A 27,016-nucleotide genomic window follows, 5' to 3' on the forward strand; every position below is an offset into this window, starting at 1 on the left:
GCATTTTGAACATGGCAAAAATGTACAATTCCTTGCTTATATGCAAAGTAGATATTTAGTATGCACACTACGCCTCATTACTGATTGTGGGGGACATAATGACAAAATCAACAGGAGATTACCCTATTAAGCAGTGTGGTTCTGCTTAATAGCCGTGCGTCTGATTTGGCCGGAGCCGTGCAGAATTGCTGGGACGTGCCCACCCGTTTCCACCCGCCGCTACATTGAGAAGTGTTTGGCATAGCAGGGTGCGGAAATCTGTTTATTTAAAATCAAATACATTATCAAAATCCACGATGATAAGAGAGCTCAGCAAACACATAGTCATTTCCCAGAGACTCACGTTTTGATAAGCATCTTATTAAAATGGAGGCCAATTTATCGTGCGTGTAATTTTTTGCAAGCGCATCTGTTACGTGTTTAATCAGACTCTGTGAATTAAAGTTTATCTATTGTCTTTAGAAATCATATCTTTGAATATGTGACTGTGTGAATGTAGGCATGTTTGTGTGCCATTGCAGGACTCCAAACGTTGACTAAAATAGTCGCAAATGTGACAAAATATAAAACAGTGTGACCGTAATCTAGTCATTTAAAGATTTTTGTGCATCCACATGCAGTTTTGCCCTACGGTTGCATGCTATAAACTAAAAAACGCAACGAACGTCATCACATCTGATTCCTGCAAAATGACTCTTTTGATCAGAGTCAGTCAAAAAGATTCATATGTTTTACTCGGTTTGAAATAATCTAATTAAATTGTGAATCAACACAACTTCAAGTTATTGTCACTGAACCCAGACAGAAATAATGTTTGTTTGTTTTTTTTGTTTTTTTTTTTTATAAAACAAAGGTTTTTAGAGTGTTTTACAAAAAAAAAATCACTCTTTCCGCTTTTTTTTTAGTCCATTTTTATTACAATCTTTAATGTTACTTGCTGGTTTTAGGCTCTCACCTCAGACGTTGAGGGTGGAAGAGAGCACTAGTCATTCACTCACCCCCACCTACAATCCCAGTCGGTACTAAGACTTGCGTTACACGTCCGACTCTCTAACCATTAGGCTTTGACTGCCCTCGCTAAGTCATTTGACTCCTAAATGTTTCATGTTTGTCTGGAGCCCTAGTAATCTTTTGTAAAAATGAGTCATTGCAAATGCTGAAATGTGTAAATGGCTCTGCTGCGAAAGTGGCGTGCTTAATTGTTTTTTTCCATCATGATCTTCTCTGGTAGGAGTGTGGATGATATTTATGTGATACGGATGGCAGCACTGTGTTGAAGGCTTGGCCATCTGTGTGGTTCTGTCTCTTCATTGCTGACGAGGCCCGTCACTCTCTCCCACGCACTGGATGTGCGAGAACGCAGTGCTGCTGTGAGCTCCCTCCACCCGCTGTCAGTCAGACGCCTTCAAGCAAGGGATAAAACAATAATAAACACTTCAGCGTGATAGGTATCACGACGTACACACGCAAAGGCTTGCACAAACTCACAACCTGCTGGCAATTACAGAGTCTCTTGTGTTTGTCTGTTTGTGAGAACACAACAGAGACGGAGAACTGAATTTTGCTTTCTGAAGAAGTAACTGAAGGTCCCCCAGAGGGCATCATATCGAAGCGTTTTCATGATGTTTGTTCTCTGTCGAGCGTGACGGTCTTTCTTTCCTGATCAGATGGGTACGTTAAAGATGATTTAGCCATGGAAACACATTAGAGGTTTAGAAATGTTGAAGCAGAGGTGAACGGTTCCGGTGGGCCTCTGATGATTGAAGAATAAAGAAAGAGTTATGAGACATAACTGTTTCTTCAGAAAACATTGATCGATGCTAAATCTCCTCTTAAGGATTAACCTTAAGCATGACCCCAAACTTTTTAACTGTGATGTATATTTCTGTATGTATTCTATACTGTTTTATTAAGCCTAATTATTCTGGCTCCAATTCATTCTGATTGGAAAAGATGGGTTTGAAACCGGTGTAAAATTACTATTTAAACATATTATTGCACCATGTTGCTATTTTGCCATTTGGGATCTTGAACAATATTAGATGCTTAGTTAGTTGGTTTATGCTTAATTCATATTAATTTCGCTGTAAATTAAACACCACACTGCTGCTGGCATTTTTGCATTAAAGCTTTAAGTAAAATTGATGTGCATTACAGTGATTTTTACCACAGTTTTAGGGGGTTTAAACACAGTAATACATTACTTCACAGTAATCCACATCCTCTTGTGGCTTATTTCTTTATTTAATAGTAAGTATTTCCTAAACCCATGAGAGTTGCCGTTGAACTGTCTGGTATGTCATGCAGGTGAAAATGCTCAATATCTCCTGAAGTGCATCGACGGAGTGCGTGTGTACTCCAAAAGAAGCCAGAAACTTAGCACTACTTTTCGCAGCAATAGCACGCAGTCATAATCACAGATTGAGAAAATGTTCTAAAGTGCTCTATGTGTGTATAAGAATCAGCTGTTGTTATGGCTGGTCTGTGTTATGTGAGCTTAGTGCCACGGCTGAGCTGAGAGGTAGAATGGGTCTCCCGCCGAGCCGACGAGTCACGCTTGCCCTTGTGACGTATTCAGACGGCTCAAGAGAAAGGGAGATGAGACGCCATCGGGCGTCAAAGCTAGAGCGCCATTGAAACCTTTCAGCTCGCTACAAAATCACGGCATGTTAGCACTTTGATCCGCAAACAGAAGAGCAGTGGTCTTGCAGCGGGCCATCGCCCTGCATTACTCTCAGCACGCTTCCTGCTCGCCCATTGAACTGATCACCCGACAAATCGAAATCAGCTCAGCGCATGGTGTGGAATCACACCGTTCCATATTACAATGCAGTTTAACCCCACAAAACCTTGTTAGTAAGCCACAAAGTCTTGCTACATCCTCTGTGATGGATAAAAATTACAAATGCAGCCTTACACCATCTAATTCCTCCAATGAGTTTCTTCACCTTGTTGCATCTGGATTGCACATACATTGCACAGATTGACATTGAAGGTGGAGGGAGGCTTATTTTGGGCACTGTCCTTAGTGAATGGCTGGCGGGACATGGCGGCACATCATGGGTGAGGGAAGCTGTCACCACCGTGAGCAATGAATCACAATTTTGTTTGTCTGTTCGGTGCGGCTCTGAACATGTCATGCTGGGCAGGTGGCTTGACGCTGTGTGCCCATACATATACAAACTCACACACATGTGGCAAAATCCCAGGAGGTTAATTGAGATCCTTTGGCAGCAGAGGTGTGTGTGAGTTATGGGCTAATCGATTTGCATCCACTGCATAGGATTATATGGCCAGAGAGGATAAAGAGGAGAGGGAGGATAGAAGGAGGAGCAGCCTTTGGATACCAACATCAAGAACAGGATACACCATCCATCAGTACAGAAACCCACAATGAGAAATAGAGCTTTTGTGTAAAACATAAATATTTGAATGTTTTCAATCTTAAACCATTTTCCTTATATATTATAATATATGAAAGAGGCACAATATTTTATCTAGCATATTGGTTAAATATTTATATTGACACTTCTAAATGTAATGGTATTGACTGATATTGGATGATTTATTTGTGTAATTTAAATGTAATAATTAAATTCATAATTGCCCAATTTGTATACTGTACTACTATTAAAATAGACATTTGAAATAATTCAAATTTGTAATATTTTGGAAGAAGTTTATTTTCTCACAAGGCTGCTTTTATTTGATAAAAAATAGTAATATGACAGTAATATAGTGAAATATGATCTTAATAGGTAGTAATTTTTCCTCCTGTGATGGTGCCACATGATCCTTCAGAAATCATTATAATATACAGATTTGTGCTTAAGAAACATTATTATTATTATTTTATTTTTATTATTTTATGAACAGAAATTGAAATTTTACGCAATGTTAGAAATGTTTTTACTGTCATATTTGATCGATTTAATGCATTCATGTTAAATAAAAGTATTAATTTCTTAAAAGTAAAAAAAAAAAAACGTTTGAGAGTAGTTTGAGAATCTATGCACTCGGTGGGAACCTGGAAATGCAAAATACTTGTTATTTTACATCACATGAAATGAGAAGTGACATATTAATAATAAGCTTTTTTGAATTACTTCCACTTGTCATTACCTTAATGATCTCTAGCAAGCTTAATTAACATTTTGAAGAGAGTCTTCTGTAATATTTCAGATCCATTTAACTTTTTCACCATCTGGAAGTTGGACCCAGTTCGGGCACGTTCACTGTCCCTCAGAGTCCAGCAATCATCAGTAATAAGGCTCAGATTGTACGACTACAGCCAAGGTCAGACAGGGATAATGTTTCATGGATTGTACCAATTATAGCACACGTTCCAAGGCTGGCACTTGAGCTCAACCTTGAGTAAAGCGGCGCAGTGGTTTTAACACGGGACATGTGTTCTCTGGTACACAGCTGCAGTCTCCATTCACACACATCTGTCACCGCTGCCTTCAGATGGCCAAAGTCAAACGTTTCCTTTTCGTCAGCTTGAGCTTGAGTAATTGCAGCCCCAGGAATGTGAGAGAATCTGGCCTGATCCTGGTGCGTTTATGTTTACAGACCCATGAAAACACAACTACAATTTTTTCATAAGAAAGTGTAGTTCTGCAGAGAGAGAGATATTGTGCCCTAACCACTAAACAAGAGCTCCATCAGATAAATGCTTTGATAAATAAACAATTTGTTTAGTAAAGTTTCTACAGAACTTTTTGGCACCATTAATGGCATACAGATAAAACAATGTTTTTCAGCTCACTCAAACTGGTTTGAGGTTTATCTTTGCAATTCAAATGTAATTGCCTTTTATTTAAACATATGTATTGTATACATGTGAATAATGTATGTAAAAAAAAAAGCTATATTTGATTACCAGTGTATGATGCATTTGAGAGTTAGTGTAGTGGAACTTCAATATGGACAGACACCCTCCAGATATTGACCCTGCTCTCTTAGGAATACAGCGTTTAGTAGGCTGTACACTTGGTGTATGCGCTCTTCTCTTCTGGCAGTTTTGCAATACTTTCGATGGCTGCCACCAGTTTTTTTCCTACTCAAATTATTGATGGATCATGGAATAAGTGCTCCCTCAATGTCCCCTTTTAAGTACAAAGATGCAGAAGGAAGGCCAATGTGTAATCCATTTCTGTTTTAGCTAACCCGATCAAACTATCGATTGTAGAATGCCACTTTAAAAGATTCAGCGATAGATGTGCAGCTGGGAGATGTGACAAAATCCTGCAGCATCTCGCTGTGGTTATTCTATAACCTCCAGCAACTCTCCCTGCTGTCAGATCTAAGAATATTTTTTCCCTCCATGAACTAAAAAGAATGAAAAAAAGACTGATGCAGCCTGTAAAAAGGAATCGATGATGCAATATCTCGTTTACTGTAGAAAGAGGCTATTAATGGCCCACTAATCCTCTCTGACAGCCAAATATCATTTGTTGGGTTTATATGGTTCTATGATGCTGGAAATATTTCATATTAAATGAAACACAAGTTTCAACCTTAGATTCCCCCGGAAGGAAATGTTCAAGGAAAATTCTTGTGATTATATATAGATGCAGGTTTCTTTATGGAAAGCAGCCGCCCTGATTATTATGAAGCAAAATTTGGCTAAGAAACAAGTGCCCACCTCGATCTGAATGAAATGCTCTCCTCATTCACACTGTATTTCAAATTAACATCAGCATTGATAAAAATATCTAACAGTGATTTGTGACTATGTAGATCTTTCACACACACACACACACACACACACACACACACACACACACATATATACTAATGCTCAGTGTAGTTAATAATTTGTTTTCATTATTTTGAAAGGTAATAATATTTAGTGGACCCATAATTATTTTAATAAAAGGAAATTATACACTGTTTGAAACGATGCAAAGTCCCTGTTGATTAGATTTAGATGGGGTAATTACATGCTTCTGTCCAAAGATGGCACTGTCTATCAAAATTACTAGTCATTTGGAGCTGGTGGCAAAAAATAAAAAATAACTGTTTTACTTGTAAATGGATTTTAAATATTTTGAGGGGGTCTTGTATTCACTGCAAAAAAAACAACAACAACAACAACAAAAAATTATATGCATAGAAAGGTCATAGAGCTAAGCACATACACTTCATTAAACACCATATCTTAAGATCTTTGTTTTGGAAAAAGCTTAAAGGTTAAATTTAGAAAATGTATCATTGTTATTTTCTTTAAGTGATTTTGCCACAGAATTCTTCTTTGACATTTGCAAGTTTTCTGCAGTGCAAAAAGTGATTACACACAAATGTATGTATTTATTGTAAACAATTGCCGTATAATGTCTGCACAATATAGCCTTACAGACTATATTACACTATACAACGAGTACAGTATATGCTAAGGTGAGTATTGCACAGGTAATAAATTAATTATTCAAAAGCTAAATGTTCAAATTACTATTTTTAATGACCTCGTTTGTGCATTTGTAAAAAAATAAAATAATTTAAAATAAAATAAAATAATTTAAAATAAAATAACAAAACAGTTAACATGAAACAGTTAAAACGTGCGGCATGCAAACAGAGTCGGCAGTAATTGAGTGCTAGCACGGGGGGCTGGGTTTAAACGCGCTGCTACTGTAACAGTCTCGCGTAAAACCTTCACAGAAGAGCAATGAGCGCGTGCATGACGGTCTAACGGAGAGCTGCTGATGAAAAGGCGTGATGTCAAGCCGCTGTCAGTGTCAGAGGACTGGGGGAATGTGCCGTGCACTTGGTATATGCGATTGTGAATGACCATCCTCCGGCATCGACTGATGAAGCGTTGATTTTTGCTGCATAGATCAGTTACCTGAAGCCGCGAGGCGTCTGTTCATCCATCGTCTCCTGCAAGAAATCTTCGAGGAATTGTGTGAGAATTTTTTTTCTTTTTTTTTTCTTCTTATTTTTGAAGGTGCTACCATTGAGGCTTCGGCGTTCGTTTGCATGTGGATCTATCTGTCAAAACTGAGCTGAACCCAGACATATTTTAACTGAACATTAGAAACCATCCAAAGCTTTCTTCTGGACTGCAGGTGAGTGGACAAACGTGCTTCATGAATTCATTTCAGCCCAGAGATGCTTTACGTGCGAGATGTGGTCACGAATACTAATGTGATCCGTGCGGTGTGTTAGAGGAAAGCATCGAGAAATGAGATCATGTTATCGGGATAACATTTATCATGAATCACAAAGAAGTTGTGGATTACGAGCAGTTCGGTTAGGATAATGGGGTTTAATTAGGTGGCTTTGCTTTATGTGGAAATATGTGCTGTTGATGATGCTGGCCAGTCCAAACATTGTAGCTATTCACTTTAAACAGATAAGCTATCCTCAATGTCACGTTTCAACTTTTTTTATTTAATTTGCATGCCATGAGTGGTAATGATTGTGCACATAGCTTATATTAGTTTGTTTTTCCGTTCCTCGTCTTTTCCCCCACACAATATAAGACATCACAATCGGAAATAAAATGTGAATGTTTGTAAATGATTCTCATGTCAGCGAAAAACAAAACAAAACATGCAAATGGGAATGTTGTTCTTGAATCTTCATCATATAGCTTATATGCGCTTTCACAATCCCATTAATTGTATTTTATCGGTCTAATTTACGCTCATTTAAAGTTAATAGCCTAACGTTACCTCACACTCTTCACTTGTGCGCTCCTTGCAATCTTATCTATCCTACTTGAATGATCGTCTACTGAGTCCGTTTAATGTTCTTCGAATCCCGTCATATATTCAGTTTTGTGGGACTCCATCAAAGAAAATGATACATGTTCATAATGTGAAGCTGTGGTCACAATTCAGCTCTTGTACCTCAAACTCCACTCCGTTCATCTCGACTACAGCAAATGCACTCACAAATCTTAATTTCCCCTCACACACGGCTCTGACATCGGCTCTAAAGAAAATAAATGTTTCTTTAAGTAGAAAATCGGCCAGCATTTGCATGAGAATCACTGGCATCTGCTATGAAGGACAGGGATGATATTAATCGGTCTAACACAATCAAACGGCGCTTTCAGTGAGGAAGATGAGGTGAATTCATCTCGAGCGTGACCTCTTCACATCATCGTTTTTATCTCCGTCTTGAAGCGAAACAGCGGTTTGACCTGAGACGGCGTGTCGGCAGGGTGAAAACGGTTCATTCACGAACCCAAAGATCGTATTGCTAGTGGATAAACGACTAAATTAACCCAGTTTAGATTAAAACTGTATCCACATTTCATTTAAGACAAATAAAAAATGAATCTGATAAACCCCTACTCAAGTCTTAAAACGTTTTATTTCATATGTTTCAACTGCGTTTGCAAATAACCTTTAAGTAACAACAAAAGTTAGGTTACAAGTTCATTAGTGCGCTCATAAATAGACCCTCATTGAACTCGCGTTCGGGAGGTAACCATAGCAACAGTAGGTCGCTCGAGAGCCAGGATCGGACTGTACGTCGACTAAACATAAGTACACTATGGTCAATATCGACACATTATCGATTTGCATATCACAAATATTACAAAAGTGTTTATAAGATTTTAAAGATAGGCTAGCTGACTGCTGGATAACCAAAAAAAATAAAAAAAAAAAAAAAAAAAAAAAAAAAAATAATAATATATATATATATATATATATATATATATATATTGTATAATTATTGACAAATAACCATTTAGATTTTCTCAAATAATACTTCTTTTTTTTTTGGCCTGTTTGCCCTGAAAAGTTGTCATGAGACACCTGGTAAGAGAACAATGATGGATATTACATTTCTATTATATGGCATTAGTAAAAACTTTTCTCTGTTTTATATTTAATGTAAGTAAATCATTCTTCACTCAGCTTTTGTTTTATGAAACTTTCAGCGAGACTGCATATTTGGCTGCCTGATTGTCTAATTCATTTGTAACCTCATAAAGTCATGAGATGTCTGAAATTAGCTTCATATTTAAATCAGTGGTGTTCCCCTAGTGATGTCATGCATGAGTTATGTTATTTTTTTTCCAATTTAGTATTTTTTATAATATATTTATTATAATTATAATTGGTTCATACTGCCATGAAGAACACCCCCCCCCCCCATATTGTCCATAGTGCCAATGTTTAAACATTGCTCACCAGAAAGCAATAATTGTCACTTATGTAGGTTTAACTCTCCTGTATATGACAAAGCATGATTACATTCTGTATGTTGCATTCTGCTCACTATGCGGCTTTATAGTTTGTTCCCTTTGAGGCGTTGAGAGACAGAGAAAGCTGTAGAGCATCTCTAGATCACAGGCTCTTTAATCAATAAGGTTAACTACACAAAGCTGAAAGGACAAGTCTCTACTGGGTGCACACCCATCAACTTTACCTGCTTCCTCCTTTCTCTGCAGGCTCTGTGCGGTTTGGTCAGAATCGTGAATTAAATCAAGGGCCGTCTTTTCCTTATCTCTCAGCATGATCTTCCTAAGTTGGGTTGGCTCTAGCATTTTTACATAGCTTTGCACACTATTGATTTGATTATGTCAGCCAGGTGCATAAAGCGTTTCCTGAAGGGTAATTGGAGGGTATTATGTGCTTAAAAGTGGTTTGTTCCTCTCTTTTTAGCCATTGGCTCTCAGATAGATGTATATGTCTGAGGGGAAACTGAGGTCGATTCTGAATGGGGTGGCCACAAGAGACCCATGCTGAGTGCTTATCCTCCTTGCCCCAGTTAAATGCTGTGCTCGAGTGTGTTAGTTTAGGGGCCAATTTGGATATGTGCTTGTATCTAATTGGCTCGGATTTTGAGGTCATTGAGATTACCTTATCAGTCCGTTCAGGGGAGACTCTGCAGCTGTGAAAACGGCAATGTAAAGATCCTAAAGTATATGTTATCTCATCACTCATCTCACCCATTGTCCACCAGGCATCTAGTGTTTGCAGAACAGCTCCTCTGTCTCTAGCTTTGACTGAATGTTGGGATGAGTACTTGATGGAGAGTCACAAACAAACCTCCCAGCAAACTTCGAGTAGGCCCACGATACTCTGTAGCGCCACCTATTGATGAGTACATTGCAATAACAAACCACAATATCCGAACCTTCCCAGGGTTCCAGAGTGATTAACCCACAGGCGAAGGGGCATTTGAGGTTGGTGGGTCACACATAAGGCCGTGCTTGTTTTAGTTGCATGCTGTGTCACCAGCGTGCACTACACCTCGAGAGAACCCCCTCTTCTCTTCTATCATGATGGCATATTGGTTTCTCCCGTTTAGCTTAAGAGATTTTGACAAGTCGCGATGCATGCAGGCGGAATCCTTGACCTATTTCTTAATGAGTGAACAGTACAAATGCATTCAGAGGGCTGCGTTTGCAATGCAAGCCTTTCCACCGTCCCCCCACCGCTCGTACACACAGACAGACTCTTGCACGCTTATGCCCTGCAGGATGGGCTCTTGCCGAGAGAGTTCATCTGCTTCCTTAATGCTAGTCTCATGTATTAGTTTGTGTATCCAACATTTGTTTGTTTTAGCGCATTGATCTTGAATTCTCTTTTGCCACATTGCTGCTCGACTGTTTATCTAGGTCTCTCTCTACCATCCAACTGATACAACAAAGATTGGTATCACTCTTGATCCTTATTGTTTGCTTAAAGTGTGTTTTAGTTGTACGCATATATGCATCCAAGTGTACCAAAGTGGAGCCAGATGTGGTGCCGATTACATTTATCCTGTGACACTGATGTTTGCAGATTCACTTTAGGTTGAAAATGGTGTGCACTGGCCTACCACATATGTAGCTCCCACTGCCAAGCTTCTCTGTCTGTCTTCTTACATCCTTTATCAGGATGTAAACAACCTGGTGTGATAATTTGTCTTCAGCATTGGTGGATTAGGCATGGGGTTGATACGGTGACCCGGCGTTTAGCTACACTGTAATTAGGCCTGTGTTTTCTGCTGAAGCTAATTACCCATGAACAGTTGGTGGACAGACTCTCACTTGGAAGGTGCCAGTGAGAGAATTGTGGGTGTTGACGCATTTACAGCTCCAGAGTGTGGGCAAGAGAATCGGACGAGTCAATCATGTGCAGGTGCCAGTCATTCTAAGCATGCTACCTTCATCTTCATATTCATCCTTGTGTCATTCCAAACCATTATTTTGCTGTAGAACATGAAAGGCTGTTTTAGTCTATAGGACATTATTCAGAAATATCTGCGTCTGTGTTGCACAGAACAACAAAAGTCATACAGGTTTAGATTGACATAAGGGTGAATAAATGATGACAGAATTTTCATTTTTTTTTTCATGAATTATACTTTAGAGCCAACAGCATTTTATGCCACAACAGTCCTACTGTAAAATGTGATATATTTTTTTGTTTGTTTGTTTTGCGCTGTGATCATCTGGAAAAATGAGAAGGTTACTAGTAGCTTGTTGAGACCACTTTTGCTTTTGACTATCTGAAATAGTGCTTTCATATGAGCAGCTCAAAACACAGACACAAAAATCAATTGCCTCCCATTTCTCCAATAAAAACTCAGAGCCTCCACTGCCTTTTAATGAGTGGGCCAATAATGCATGCTGTTCTGAGAGAGAACTTTTTGAGGGTAACGGGGTTTTATGGTGAGTTGTTATTATGTGAGATGCTTTGGATTGGGTATAGCTTTGGCCCTTTGGATGTTTGGGTCGTGTCTGCGCTTAGTTTTATCTGGTCTTCATGATAGAGTTTTGCCTCTTGAGACTTTGGCCAGAAAGAGAGTACTTGAGGTAGACAGAGAAAAGACTGTATGTGTGTGGAGTGGGAGAGAGAGTGATCGAGAGAGCAAGACACATGCTGCCGTGTGCCTGGTCATAATAGGCAAGAGTTCTCCAGTTAAACCCAGCACTCCCCTTCTCCTTCTCTCCCCCTGTAGCCGCCGCCAGCTTGCAGAAAACAAAAGCTTTTGTTTAGATCTCCAATCTAGCAGATGGGAGGAAGGACAGTAAATGAAAAACAGCAAAGGGAATGGAGCAAGTGGACCATGATGGGGAGCATACAAACTCGGAGGCCGGTCCTTTGGGAAGAGTAACGGTCCCTGAAAAATGCTGCCACGAAAAGTGAAACTGAAAAGTGCGGCCCTCTGCTACTTTTTCATCCCAAGCCATTGACTGAAAGCGTTAGTCAGAGCCTCCAGGCTCTCTTGGGCCCAGACTGCTTTTATTAAGATGTTAATGGAATTGCCTTCATGACACACTTCTATAGGACAGCCATTCTTCAATGCCTCAATCTGTCTTCTGCGTGGAACACATTAGCAGCTTACGCACAACAGGTTCCTCGCGCATTCGAGGTTCACTCATTGTGGTACTACTCTAAGACTCTATAATTCTTCCATGTATGTAATCCTTCCCACCACATTCATGCCATATTTCACAGCATGTGAAGACGGCCCATTTCAGCAATAACAGTAATAATGTATGAACTATGGTGCTTCTGTTTGTTTGCTTGTCAGTGAATTGTAGGCTGATTGTATGGTAACATCAAATAAGTATGCTAAACCTTTAAAATGCTAATGCTGATTCTCTACACAGCATCTAAAAGGAGGCACAGTATGCTTACGCAAGCCTTTTGTGCCTTCCACAAACCGCTAATGATTTCCCTTCCTTAAGCACAACCCCTCATGTTGTGTTTGCTAAACCCATACTTCAGATTCCACCACAGACAGGCAAAGTTATTACTTTCCTCTTTTATAGAACATATATATAATGAAAGTGGTGTCCAAACCAATTAGTTTATTTGTATGGATAAAATAAAATGCTGAAATATTTGTTGTGTCCCTCAGAAAAAAAGAAAGGCCATGGGCAGGTAGACAAATGTTATACAAGGTTCATATGCACACTGCCCCCTGTTGACTGGAGGTTGTAGTCCTTTTTTTTTTTTAAGTGTTGCATTGATGTGGTTTCTAATTCTCTTTTTCTTTTCTGCTTGATTCGAGAGCAGTGCACATTCAAATATCTCCTTTTCCGGTCTCTCGGTGGTGCACTGGTGGGAATAATTCCTTTGTTGTGGGAATATAATTGCTTTTAACCTCCTTTTACCTGTCTGGGATTTTTGGCTTATGCACGTACGCTGACGTGTACCCACCTGCATCCATGCTGTCTGCTTTGTTACAATTCTCAAGTCAGCCATGGCCTTATCAGGAGAGATAGCTCCTCTTTCCTGTCAGGAGACAGACGCCTTAACACATCCTCTCCGCCTCAGCTGGGAAAAGAGCTCCGATAAGCCTCCCAAATTCATTCCTGGGCCTGATAGCAAACAGGGCTCCTCAGAAAAGAGAGAGAGAGAGACAGACGCAGGAGAGAAGGGAACTCTAGAAGATAAACACTTTCCACAGCACACAGAAAAACAAACTGAAAGTGATGATGAAAGTTGATGAAACTCTCAACTTCCAAAGTTAAAAATATGACACATGCCAGCTTTGTGTACCCATGATCATAGCTGGTTTGTGCAAGCACATTGATAGAAGGCCCAGCTCGTGCCAGGAATATTGGACACGCTCCTTTGAAAACAAGAAGTATCCATACTTAGAATGAGAACAGAGGGTCATACCGAAGGAGCGACTCAGAGTGGGAAAAGTATTCTGGACTGAGAAGTTTTCCCTTATGCTCAGCATTCTGTTTGAAATCTTTTCTTTGGCTTGGGTGGCACTAGCAGCCACAGTGATTGAAAGGTTCCTTGAGTTCTTGTTAGTTATTTCAAATGTGTATTTCATAAAGAGAAGGCCCACTTGTAAAACACTGCAGATTTCCACAGATTTGGAGCACCCATCATGCCCAGCGTTTCAATTGTTCCTCAACTTTTACAGGTTTTCTTTCTGAGGAATACTGACTTCAGCAGTTAGCTATCTTGTTGTTTGATGGCGTGTCCTTCAAAGGGGATAGTCACAATAAAACTGGAAAATATAGAGTCATTTCAAAACATCGAGGTCATTGGGTGCACTAGCGATTGATTAGACCACAAATCTGACCTTTGGGGGAGGCGTGATTGTTTGAGCATGTACAAATCTGTCCGGAATCATGATAACAATGAACAATAACTGGTTTCCTTTCTCAGCTTGTCAGCTCTCCTATCAAACGAATCAGTTGTTTGTGTGTTGTTCGTAAAACATCTTGTAGCATGGTTTCTAACAGTTTCTGTATCTTTTTTTTTTGGCATGCCAATGTACAACAGAGATGTCATAGCGTGATTCTTGCTGTCAAACTTCAACAACATTTCCCTTCAGCATTCCATATTTGAGGTTGAAAAGGCAGCACAATTATGCACGTAAGCGTTCGTCTTTTGAATTACACCACAGGAAATAAATAATCAAATGTTGACATCATGTATAATTCACAGATCAACAGCAATGTAGGTCAACCACACTTCTTTTCTTGAGGATTTAAGGGGAGCGACTGTCGAATTAGGGTATCTAAGACAATTATCCCAACTGTGACAGCACGCAGTGTCTTAACAGAAGACGGAAGATCCCTGTGTTGTTCGCCGAGATGTTGATTAAATATGACTGCACTGAATCTACTGCCTGCCGATGGGGGTTTGGGAGGGATGGGGAAAGAGAGAGGGAGGGATAATGGAAGGGGGGTTTGGGCATGTTCTCTGCTGTGAATGAATAGTGGCTCAAGTCTGCATCAGTAGCAGTTTAGGATTATGGGTTAATGCTTTTTAATGCCTGCCACACAAGAAGGGAAAGCGTGGAATCTGTGACACTCTGTCACTGTGATGTAATGGTGTCAGCTGGGTGTTTACTCAGCCCGGTGCTCTTGAGTCCAGCTTTTCTGGATGGTTCATATCAGGACTTCTGGAAGCTCGGCAGATCACAGGTTATCTAGCTGTTGGCCATTTTTGGGGCCTTTCCTTAACTTTAAAGTCAGCATGAACCAAAATGGACACTATTTACTTTCTTAATACACCTTCCTGATCTTAGTGTCCACTAATTGGTGAATGTTATTCCAAGGAAATTTGCTCTGTTTCTGAAATTACACTGAAAAAATTAAATTAAATTATAATATATTGTTCTGGTATTACATGATGGCATATTGGTACCTGTATATTTTAGAACTTATTACGTGATATATATATTATGTACCAAGCAACATAATAAGTCAATACTCGTACAGATACGAAGCATGGTCTCTGTACAAAAACAAGCAAAAACATAAAACCTTCAGGTTAACACACAACTCTAAAATAATGCAATGAACATGACATGAATAGAACATAAAACCCCATTAAGTACATACTAATAACAAAAATGAGGAGAGACAAAGTCATTTATATAGAGTATAATATAATGAATGTTAATGTCCATTTTTTTTTCATAAAATTATATGGTACTGCATATTTTGCACTTCAAAAACACAGATTTTACAGTACAATTGTGTGATGATAAACCATTAGCAGTTTTTCACTCCACATGATAATCTACTTGGTATATTACTGTTAACCATAAACAGGTTTTTACTTCATTTTTCTGTATGAATTCCTGATAGATAAACAATTCCCGATAAAAATCTAATCCTGATTTTTTTTTTTTTTTTTGTAATCTTGTTTCATTGTATTGTATAATATGTCATCTTGTATGCATCAGTGAAGGATAATGGGTTGAGGGCAATTTTTATGTTGATTTTGTGGCTGCTAGGATGTACTTGGGTGGTTGCTATGACATCAAATGCTTGGGGGTTCTGGGTGGTTGCTAAGGTGTTGCTGAGATGTTTTGGGCAGATGCCAGGATTGGCACCAAATATTAGTACTAATCAAACTTCTTCCATTCATTTCAGTTATATGCATTCAAATGTATATCATGCTGATGTTAATTCAAATTCAGTTCACATTTATGAATTACATTACACTTTTACCAGGGCGCACAACCCTGATGGTCATCTTGTAAGAAAACAAATGTTCTAAAATCATGTAGATAAAATATCCTGATGAATTCTGAAAACATACAACTTTGCAGAAATGTTATCAATACCACAAGCGCTTTAGAGGCTTTTAGATTGAATTGTATAGTGAGTTTTTGTCAGTAACCCGAGGCATCTTAATAAATCCAAAATGTAGTTTCTAACCTTCAACTGAGTTGAAGACGGCGCTTGTTGCCATGGGCAAGAGTTCAGAGGTGAACTGAGCTCAACCACCCACCTCATATGTTCATTGCATTGGTCCCACATCAACTTTTTTGGAAATACTCCAGTTATGTAACGTACTCGAAAAAGGCAGAGCTGCTGTTCCTGGAGGCGATAAATATTTCATTATCACTGCCTGTCATTATTATGCATCAGAACGAATCTGTCAACTAACGGCTTTGTTGAAGAATTTTGTCGAAAGCAAGCATGCTGCAAAACAGTACTCAATTAAAAATGAATGCACTTTATAATGTTTTGTTTGTTTACTCATTTAGTTTCAGACTGACAATTAAAAGCTTGTAGCAGCTTGTTTCCATCCCTCCTAAACACTGTCCCTCCTCCGTTCCTCTGTTCCCCCTTTGTTTGCTAAGTGGGGTGGAGGAAAGAAGTCTTTCTGGCTGCAAGCAAGCATATGTGTGCTTGCGTACCTGATGTTGGGTGGAGTTTTGTGCGTGTTTGTTGGTGCTGCAGTGTCAATATAACCATGCCTTCTTCTGTCAAGCTTTATCTGGGTTGTTGCATCATCTACTGATGTTTGCAGGACTTTGGCAGATGCCCAACATGTCTGCATTAATGACCAGAAACACACACACCTATCCTCCTTAGAATGAAACGCAGGTCTCTGATTGTCTTTCCACTGATGTTGGATCAGTAAAACAAAGCCCAAGGTGTCTAAGTGTGTGGCCATGACTGGGTTCTTCTTGTGAATTTGTGCTTCTGTCTAGCCGGCTGGCCTCAGGCTTTCTACACCGAGTCAATATGCTTCAAAACATGCGGCTACTCTGCTATGCTCGCTCACAGAACAAAAGATCTTCACCTAGATAAGATCCTTGCAGAAACACCTCAGGTTACGGCATAAATTGTCCCAGTACCTCCATCCGACAACCTCATCAGTATATCGTGACCTGCTACTGTATCAGCCTCAATCTTCTTGATGTTCTAGCGGTGGTTATAGGGACTCTACTAGTGATCATGTTTGTGTCCATCATCGCTGTTGCACACTTTGATGAGTGGATGAATTAAATGAATGTAGAGATCATGGTAAGCTTGGCGGTGATGTCCGATATACTGCGAGTCACAGCCTATCATTCCCCTGCATCTTCAACATGTCGCTCCACATTAAAATCCTTCTCTGAGGCTGTCTTGTCTTCCTACATGTGACAATGACATTCTTTTTTCATCAGCTAAAAGTACTGATTGTGGATTGTGGATGTGGATTTCTTTTCATGGCTCACCAGAAAGATTTATATTTTTTTCTAGAAATATTTACATATATATATATATAAAATAAGAAAAAAGCTTGAGAACCAACATCAGCATATTAGAATGATTTCTGATGGATCATGTGATACTAAAGACTGAAGTAATGATTCTGAAAATTAAGCTTCGCCATCACATGCTTAAATGACATTTTAAAATATATTAAAAAATAAATGTTCATGTTTTAATGTTTTTGTAAAATTTCACAGTATTACTATTTTTACTGTATTTTTTATTCAAATGAATGAGATTTGGTGAGCATGTTTTTTTCAAAAACATTAAAATATTAAAACATTAGTTATTCTCTCTGCTTTTTTTGACGCTTTCAAGACTCATTTTCATCACAACCCAATCTGCGTTACTCTTGTATGTATCATTATTTTGTATATTAAAACTCAGAACTGATAACTATAAGGCAGCTGGTCTGGTTTCTTCAAGAATGAGCTGTCTTCACTATTGCATCATTTAGCATGTCACCTAATCCCAAATTACTCCAGGGGAAATGTCCCTGTAATAAATTCATGATGTGGTTTATAGTAACGGCATGTGAAAGTTATGCAAACAAATTAATTAGCCCTGGTCTCATAGTGTTAAATGATGGTTACAGTTGCTGGGTTCTACTTACCTTTTATGTTCTTAAAAATTAATGGCGACTCTGACAGTACGGAGTGTACAATATTTACAGTATCTTTGGCAGCACAGAATATAAGTTGAATCGGGAAACGAGAAAGAAAGAATGTGAAAAAGACCTCTTTGATTGTTCCTCGCGAAAGTGAGTCAGACGGGAAGAGGAAGGGAGCACAAAGGAAATGGGCATTATATTAGTAGCGGTCAGGGGAAGTTTGATGGACGGGGCACGGCATTGGCGTGACCGTTCTCACAGGACGGAAGAAGTGGCTTACTGTTTCACATGCCGGTCACAGAGGATGACTGGAACACTGCCATGTTAAGGTCAGGCAAGATAAGTCACCCTCTCTGGAGAGACGCCTAATCAGAGACTCAAGTATATTCTTGCACTAAAAGTCATTTCCGATTCTCCACCCAAATTATTTCTGTCAACACCTGGAATAAAAAAAAGCAAGGATCAGCAATTTTTTGCTTCCTTCCCTCCCTCTCTGATAAATGTACTTTGATTTTAGCAATCACATCCTTGGTTTTTGAAAGCATTGCTCAAGCTCTGACATTGGCCTGTTTTGTTTCGCCTGATGTAGCTTCAATCACGTACCTTTTAACCTTCACCCTTTACTGCACTTCAAAAGCTAGCTTCCATGGGTGAATATCCTGCTCTGTTTCTGTGTTTGATAATGACCAAGTCAGTGAAAGTCAGTGAGCCTCTTGTCTCCATAAAGTAGCTTGTTGATTCCTGGTTGGATGTGTTAGCTGTCCACTGACTCACACAGCCTGCAACAGTATAGGTCTCGAGGAAGAAGTCCATTCAGAATCTCCATTGAGAATTCCAATTGAAAATGAGTTGCGAATGCCCTTTGTGTTCCAATTTGAATTTTAATTGAATTTAAATTGAGGTATCAAACATTTAAGTCGAATTATCGAATTATCAAATTATCGAATATCGAATTCAAAGAAATTGCTGTTACTGTTAACTTTTAACAAGATAGATAGATAGATAGATAGATAGATAGATAGATAGATAGATAGATAGATAGATAGATATGGATGTATGGATGAACAGAGAGAGATGGATGGATGCTAGATATCTGGTTTTAGAGAGATATGGATGGATATATAGATGGATGGAAAGAGGGAGGATGATGGATGGATGGATGGATGGATGGATGGATAGCTTTTGTGGACCAGGGTGAAAGAACACTAATTCCCCAGAATGCATTGCCATTCAGTAATATTTTCCAATTCATCTTCAACTTCAGCTGGGTAAATCAGTCCACAGTATCTCTGTTTGAAGTTGGCATGATTGGCAGGGATGGCACATCATAAATCATTACATATTTGGAAAGGTTTCTGGTCCCATTTAGTGTCAGATCTTTCTCTATTTCTATCTCTTTCTGTGTTTCTCTCTTTCTCTTTTTTTCCCTCTTATTTCCTCAAATAGCTTTGGGTTCAGCCGCTCCCTCTTGCCCAGCTGAAACAGATGCTAATTTGAATCATCATTCACACACAGATTAGTCTTTGATCAAACTTAATGCCCAAGGAGCGTCTGTTACATTTGAAAGGAGGAAAAAAAACACCCTTTCATCTGTTCCGAATCTACTCTGCGAGGGAAAGAGTCAGATGCGCAGATGAGCGAAAGAAGCATTTTAGATGGTTGTAGCCATTCAGGTTTGAGACCATGACCAATGCAGTTTGTACAGAAATGGTGCCTGAACTGCTTAAAAACAGCATGACCCTGAAACTCACACCTCAGTGTTAATCCCAAAGGATCTGTGTGTGTTGCATATGGTCTATTTAGTCAGTAGTATAATTATTTTACTATTCTGTTCACATGTGGGGCTTGGTCTAGTAAGTCCCTGCTCTGAATTTCAATTCCTGCTCTTCTGATCTATGCCTGCATATGAGCATTTGATTCTGTCAGAATATATGTGTCATTAACATATGTTAATTGATATATGGCTATGGTGGGGTTATTCTTATAAAGCAAAATATCAACATTTTACCCAAGAAAACACAAGTGGTTCCTTACCATGTAAATGTGTTGTTCATTGTTGCCGGGGCATTGCCACAGTTGCTAGGTGGCTGCTAATAGGTTTATTACAATTACATTTTTGTCTCTGTTTGTATTTCAGTTTGGGTTTCAGTTTTATTTGTTTTGTTTTCACTGAGATTATTATTTTTTATTATTATTAGTTTTACATTTTTCAGATTATCCTAGTTTACTGATTTAAATGATTGCTTAACATTTTAGGTTTAGTACAAAAGCATTCATGTAGTTGTTCAAAGAGTGAAGCATTGCACTTGCAGCACCATGGTCATGGGACTGATTTTTCAGGGAATGCATGAACTGATGCTGTAGAATTCCCCAACCCCCTACCACGTCACCCACCCCTCTGTTCAAGACGCATATGTAGAAAGAAGCACAAGAAGAGAAGAATTGCTAATAAAAGATGAGAGAGAGAGTGGATGAGATGGTAGCTAGCAACTCCTTTTGGGCACTTAGCGTGATGGGCAATGCCTTTGAAACCAAGGGCATGAAATCAAAGTCCCATGGCTTTAGCCTTTTAGCATCTCTCTCTGCTCTTTTCAGGGCATCAGTACTGGCTTCCTCTCTTCCATTGTTCAGGGATGTTGCCTATTCATGTTTCATCTGGTGCATTTGTTATAAAGCCTGCTCTCTCACACCTGGCCTGGTGTGCTAGATTCATGTCTCAGTGGAAAAAAGTGCTTTGGTCTTAGTATCGTGACACAAAATTCTTCATCCGTTGTTGTAGGTCAGTGTGACATTCACTACTCTCCGCAGCTCCTCTGCAGCTCGATTTTTCACATTTGTGTAGAATGGGATATCAGCACGGTTCTCTGCTGCCCTCGGTGAGCGCCACAAAGAACAGCCGAGAGGATTGATCGGTATTTTTCTTCAAATGTAATGTTAGTCTTTTTGGGATTTAGTGGCCTATAAAAGTCGCAGTCTAAATATTAAATGTTAATTTGTCCTGAAACTCTATGACATTGAATGGGTCTTGCTGGAAGTCAAGGCAAAAGGAAGTGATCTCGTCAAAGATTAAGGGTCACATGATGCCAGAGCTCACAAGGTGTTTGGCCTACAGGAAGCAGGCCTCTTATTTTCCACTTCGCACTCCTTCCTCTGGGCGTTGAACTCTGAGCGGTCTGGAGAACAGTGACTCAGCATGGCTAGATACCATGGTTGTCAGGGTTCAGGATGAATAAATTGGCAGTTCCAAGCGCTCAAAATATTTCTGACCTTTTCCCTTTCTCTCAGGCCAGAAGATGGACATGCTCCTCGTGCTGTTGGCAGCAGGCCACTTCTTGCCTCACCAGTTATGAAGCTGTCAAGTACTAGAAATTGATTTGGCTATTCAATAATAACTTTTTATGACACCTCTGTCATACATAAGGGCAGATGTCATGCCTATTTACCAGGTCTGTTTTTTATATTAAATATTTTAACTTTATTAAAGTATTTATTGAGGAGTAATAATAATAATAATAATAATAATTCTAATAAAATAATATAATCTGTTAAGGTTGTTTTATTCTACATGGAGTGGGTCGCCTCATGGGGGCTGCCATTTTTAGATCACATGACTAGCGAAATGGCACTATTGACTAGCACATCATCAATTTACGCATATGTACTGTATATGTAACCTCTTTGCATTTGAAATGAATAACAAGTAGTTTAAAATTGTATCAGTGTATATTATATAAATGTGGGCAGACATGCTAATGACCTTGACACCATGTCATTTCCAAATGATATGTTTTTGAAGCTTAGTTGCTATTAAGAGTTTCAGTGGACTGAAATCCCATTGTCTATGATATGTGATAACCCGTCTCTATTAATATAACAATAGCCGTTAAATGCTACGAGTAAGAACTATATATGATCTGAAAGTCGCTCAGGCACTTTCCTTCCAATCCGCTCGCTTTTGACCTACTTCTGTCGCCATGTGGTATTCAACCAATCCACTAATTGCGTTCATTTATTCATACACATGTGAAGTTTGGCTGTCCCAGTCATCTGCATGAATTCATTCGGAGCAGCAGCATATCTGTCTCTGCAGCCAACCTTAAAGTGATCACGTCAGGCAGGGCTTCACGGTGTACATCCTCGAAAAGGATGTCTGTCTGAAGGGCAAGAGGAAAGGGAGATATATTTAGAGAGATAAAGCCACACCAGACACTCTCAGTGCTTCTGTAAAAGGCCTGTAAGTCTTCACTAGCTAATACAGGCAGTGCTGTTCCCTTAAGGCCTCGATGGAGGCAGATATTACGCTAAGTAACAAGCCAACGACTTGATTCGCTCAGTTTTTATCACCCCTGATGAAATTATGGCCTTTGTTGTGGAAACTGTGGTTGCTGGAAGAGTACAAGAGGATGACAGAGAGAGAAATAGTACTTTGGAGAAGCTCAGGCCTTGTCTAATGTAATAGACTGAAGAAATGGGTCCTGTATGTGCTAAATGAGATTTTAAGGTGTCTGTGTGCTGAATGTTAACCGTAAAGGAGAGAAATAGAATCGAAAACGCATTTAACACTTATTCGGTGTGTATCAAGATAAAGTGGATGAGATGGCAGTGGGAAAAGGTATCTGTCCACTCATTGTACAGCCTCTCCATCTTTCTGCCTCAAAGTTACGTGCTTATTGTAGCTTGCAGCTTGAGAAGCTTTTCACTTATGTTTGATTGCATTTGCAGTAGTGTTAACTCACTCTATGAGCTCTGGGAAAAAAATTGTCCTTCCTTTCTCTGATTGAAACAGCAAGCCTGTGGAGAGAGCCTGGAACAAACTGGTGTATTAGATCCATATAAATGCATAAATAAATAAAAACGAGCAGCTGGGCTCTTCCAGTGTGACCCTGTATTACAGTCGCTCTCTCAGCAGGGCTAATAGTGCCTTAGTTTTGATCAATAGAGATTTAAGCCCCCAATACTGGTGAATAACTCAGCAATGTGTATATCATGTGTTTTGCATCTGTTTCGCAGATGTAGTTGTCATGCAGAAACTCTTAATTACATGTAAATGTGAACAAATAAGAGCAGAATGGGCATGAGTTCAAACATAGCCTATAAAAATACATTTTGAGGTTGTAATCTATAAGCTTGATCACATTTGTTTTTTATCTTGGACCCCTGAGTGCTGTAGTTTGCAGTCTTTGGCACAGGAAAAAGATATTATGCATTGTGATAAGATCTTTTTTTCCCCCTCAGCCATCATTTTTATGTGTTTAAGGGCCAATCTCAGGAAAACATTTCCAGGTCTTATTTCCCTACAAAATCAAATCGAAATAAAATAAAAAATGATGAGAAATGACTGTTTTAGGATTGCGAGCATTTTTTGCAATTGTCTTCCATGCTGGTCCCGGGCCATAGGTCTGTCCTTATTGTCGAGCCCTGCCAGAAGGACCATTATTCCTTTTGATTTTGGGCAAAAATTTGACCCAGGCATATTTTTTATAATATTCACCCATAAAGCCATGTCTTACCTCGACCTTCCCATGAGCCACACAGTGGTTTGTCGTTTGATTTAAAGAGCATCCCTGACTTAATAGGACTTGCCGGGATAAGAAGAGACTGCATACAGTTGTCATTCTCTGTGTAGACAGTAAAGAATTTCAATGTGGCTTCCTAACATTCCATGCCTGAGCACGGAAAGCAATACACAGTAACGGCCCGTAAGACTATAATTAACAGACAGATTTATGACACCAAAGCAGTTATTTCCGCAGCATTTGCATGATTTATTCAAGTACTCTGCAACAATGCTGGTGTAAAATACATCAACTGCTGCAAATCTGTCCCTGTCTGTACCATAAACTTCTGTAGTTAATGGTCCAACACATGTATTAGTGGTCAGGAAGTACATTGAGGTTTTTGCATAGACTGGAGGAGTCTGTAATATTTCTGAATGACATTTTAAGGGCCGTATGCTGTCCTTATTGTTTGTTAAGCTACGTGGCAGTCACAAAAAGGATTATGAAAGAGGATACTTTAGCTCCACTGTCACAGATTAACCTGGAACATTGTGGCCCCCTTTACCACTGGCCATTATGGGACACTCTCCTGCACAGCAACTACATTAATTGGATTGGCCTCTGATTGATTAGACAATAGTGAGTGAAGCAGAGGTTGTGGTTTGAACAGTGGTTTGAATCCAGGCTGGAGTGGATAAATATTTAAGTAAACCGCTAAGCACTTTAACACATTTTATTTGAGTAAAATAAAGGTCTATTCTATTTAATTAATTTTATGGACAAACAAACAAACAAACAAATAAAATAATGTATTATTATTATTATTGACAGGTCTGTTCTGTTTCATAAATTTTATGGGCAAATCAATAAATAAATTAATATTATTTATTATTATTATTATTAAAAAAGGTCTATTTTGTTTCATTAATTTTATGGGCAAATAAATAAATATTATTATTATTATTATTATTATTATTTGCAAAGTCTATTTTGTTTCATTAATTTTATGGGTGAAATAATTAATAATTATTTATAAAGACCTATCAAAATAAATAAATCATGTATTAATAATAATAATAATTAGTTACTCGGCTCTCTACCTGTTAATTCATGCCCATTTATTTATTTGTTGAATAAGCAGGATAATGGCATCAGTTGACTGCTACTTACTGAAGACTGTCACATTTGCTAGAATTGCATACACACACAAGTGTCATCTTTCTGCGTGTGGCGTCCCTGCCGTCGCTGTGGATGAGTGTGCACTAGCTGTGACTCCCGCTGTGTGTGGAGCAGCCAGGTGGTAGCTCTGAGTGGCTGTGCATACAGTGGCAGTGTGATTAGCACGCTGGATCCTGTTGGCAAGCTCTTATTTAAAACAGTGGGAGCAGAATAGAGTGGATTATTCTGACAGGTGCCCTCTCATTTCCCTGAATATCTTATGTAATGCAACAGATTTGAGAGCCAAGCATCACGGCGGCAGACTGAAGTAATATTATGCAGTTCGGTCGTCTCCATAAACACTGCTGTCCGTCTATTTATGCCGTCTTTTTCCACAAACTTTGTTAATCTTCCTTGTTTGTCCTTTCTCTATCTAACTGACTCTCTTTTTTGTTGTTTGTTTTTTAGTTCTCTGTGCCAGGCTGTGTAAATCTGTCCCAGAGAATAGTCTATGTGTGGGTGCCAGTTTTTGGAGTTGTGACTGCTGTTGTAATGGGTTGTTGCCCAGCTGGAGTAATGAATAGCTGGGCCTCTGCTGCCTCTCCCTCTCTCTTGGGTGCCAGTGCCTCATACGGCCCCGTCTCCCTGCCAGCCAAATCCACCCCCCCCCACACACACACACACGCATTTATACACTGATCCAAAGCTGAGGAACTCCTTTGGGAGAAATCCACTCCGTGACATTATCCACATGAAGGTTAAATTCGTTCTTTGACTTCTTTGAGTCTGTTCTGAGGATTTGATCATATTCCATTGTGTTTTCTAAATAGGAGATAGGTAGCGGTGTATTTGTACTAAGCAGCCAGCTTCACTGGGGTTTTAGAATGATTCAGGCTTATTATTAGATAGAGGCATTGTTTCGCTGAGCTGCAATCTGATTGGCTGTGGGCTGAGATGTGATTTAGCTGATTGGCTAGGTCAGTGGTTGACTCTTTGCAGTGTGTGGCTTTGGGTTAACACTGACCCCAGTCTGGGGTTTTAGGATGTGGGCCTGAGAGAGCTTAAAGTTCCCTTCTCACAGCTGGGAGCGCTGCTGTTTATGTAATCCAGCACCCGGCAAATCTCTCCTGTCCTCCTTTCTGCTGGAGGACACCTAATACTGCTCTCGTTCTGTCCTAACACCCGCCACTTGACTCTGGGATGTGAGAGATGTATAAGAAAGAGCAAAGTTTTTATCTCACTGCGGACGTGCCTAGAAAAAGTGAGCATGTCGCTTCGGGTACACGTCATGACAGTGTAGCTCTCAATTTGCATCTAAACTTGAAATAACGAACGTTGAGCAGGGAAAAGATGCAATATTTGAATGGCAGGATTTTGGATCAGTGAGCTTTCACAGTGGGCGGGGGGTGGGGGGTTAGGATCTGGTGTCAGTCACATCTCATATAAATCTTTTGTTACAGTTTTCAAAAACTAGCATCAACCATCAACCTCGCATGTCTGAACACACAACAGCAGATTCCACTCGCTCTTTCATGTGCGACTCTTCATCATAATGTTGACTTTCAAAACTCGCAGACCGAAAAGCATACACTGATTGATAAACGAGCGTTGCGTCAATCAAAGCGCTTGATTAAATTCAAAACCGCGGAGCCTCGGGAGGTAGATCAGAATCCTGTGGCCTCTGGTGACATTTTCCGTTTGTGTCTCGTGTCTTTTTCCGAGGTTTCCCCCCGTCTCCCACTGCCGCCCTTTACAATTCAGATTTATGGAAATAAGCCTTAATAGAAACCTGTGCCAAGCTTGACAGACAGCTCTGATGAGAAGTACTTCCTGTATGTGTGTATGTTTAAATCCTTAAGCAGACTGCCAGTCGTGGTAATAGATGGGAGGCCGAGACACTGTTGGAGTGTGTGTAAAGAAGTGTGTGATTTCGATACAAGCTCCTGTTTGTGTCCACGTCCCTGTTTGTTAGCCAAGGAGGTAGCGACTGTGGGAGGGAGAACAAAATGCATTAGAATAACAATGATATTATAATCTCCCCTCAGTGGAGTCGCAGGACTGTGTCGGGAGCAAGAGAGCGAGTTTATTTTCCAAGAGTCCAAGTGTGGCGGATGCGGGGATGTCGCAGCAGGTTGCGGGTGAAAGGCAGAGATTAGATCCACACACCCTTGTTTGCATTCGGGGATAAGAGCGCCTGCTGACGGCTGCTAATTCTGATGTCATGTTGACATGGCTTTTTCTGTGGGAAATCACAATGTGTGAGGGATTTAATAGACTTTGATATGCTTCGGTCAGACTGTATCACTCAGTGTCCTGGTGAAA

General features: G+C 39.6%; 1 protein-coding gene across 2 annotated transcripts in view; it reads left to right on the forward strand.

The window, feature by feature from the left end:
* The first annotated feature begins 6,598 nt into the window (after positions 1 to 6,598).
* The window catches only part of plxna2 (plexin A2), a 167,869-nt gene continuing 147,451 nt past the window's right edge, over positions 6,599 to 27,016 (forward strand). The window contains exon 1 of one of the 2 annotated variants that reach the window (XM_026236931.1): positions 6,599 to 7,070. The gene's annotated coding sequence lies outside the window, so the exon portion shown is untranslated. The remainder of the gene's footprint in view (positions 7,071 to 27,016) is intronic. The other variant, XM_026236932.1, reaches the window with a different exon arrangement.

Source organism: Carassius auratus, chromosome 48 (assembly GCF_003368295.1).
Source record: "Carassius auratus strain Wakin chromosome 48, ASM336829v1, whole genome shotgun sequence".
In the NCBI taxonomy this organism is placed as follows: domain Eukaryota; kingdom Metazoa; phylum Chordata; class Actinopteri; order Cypriniformes; family Cyprinidae; genus Carassius; species Carassius auratus.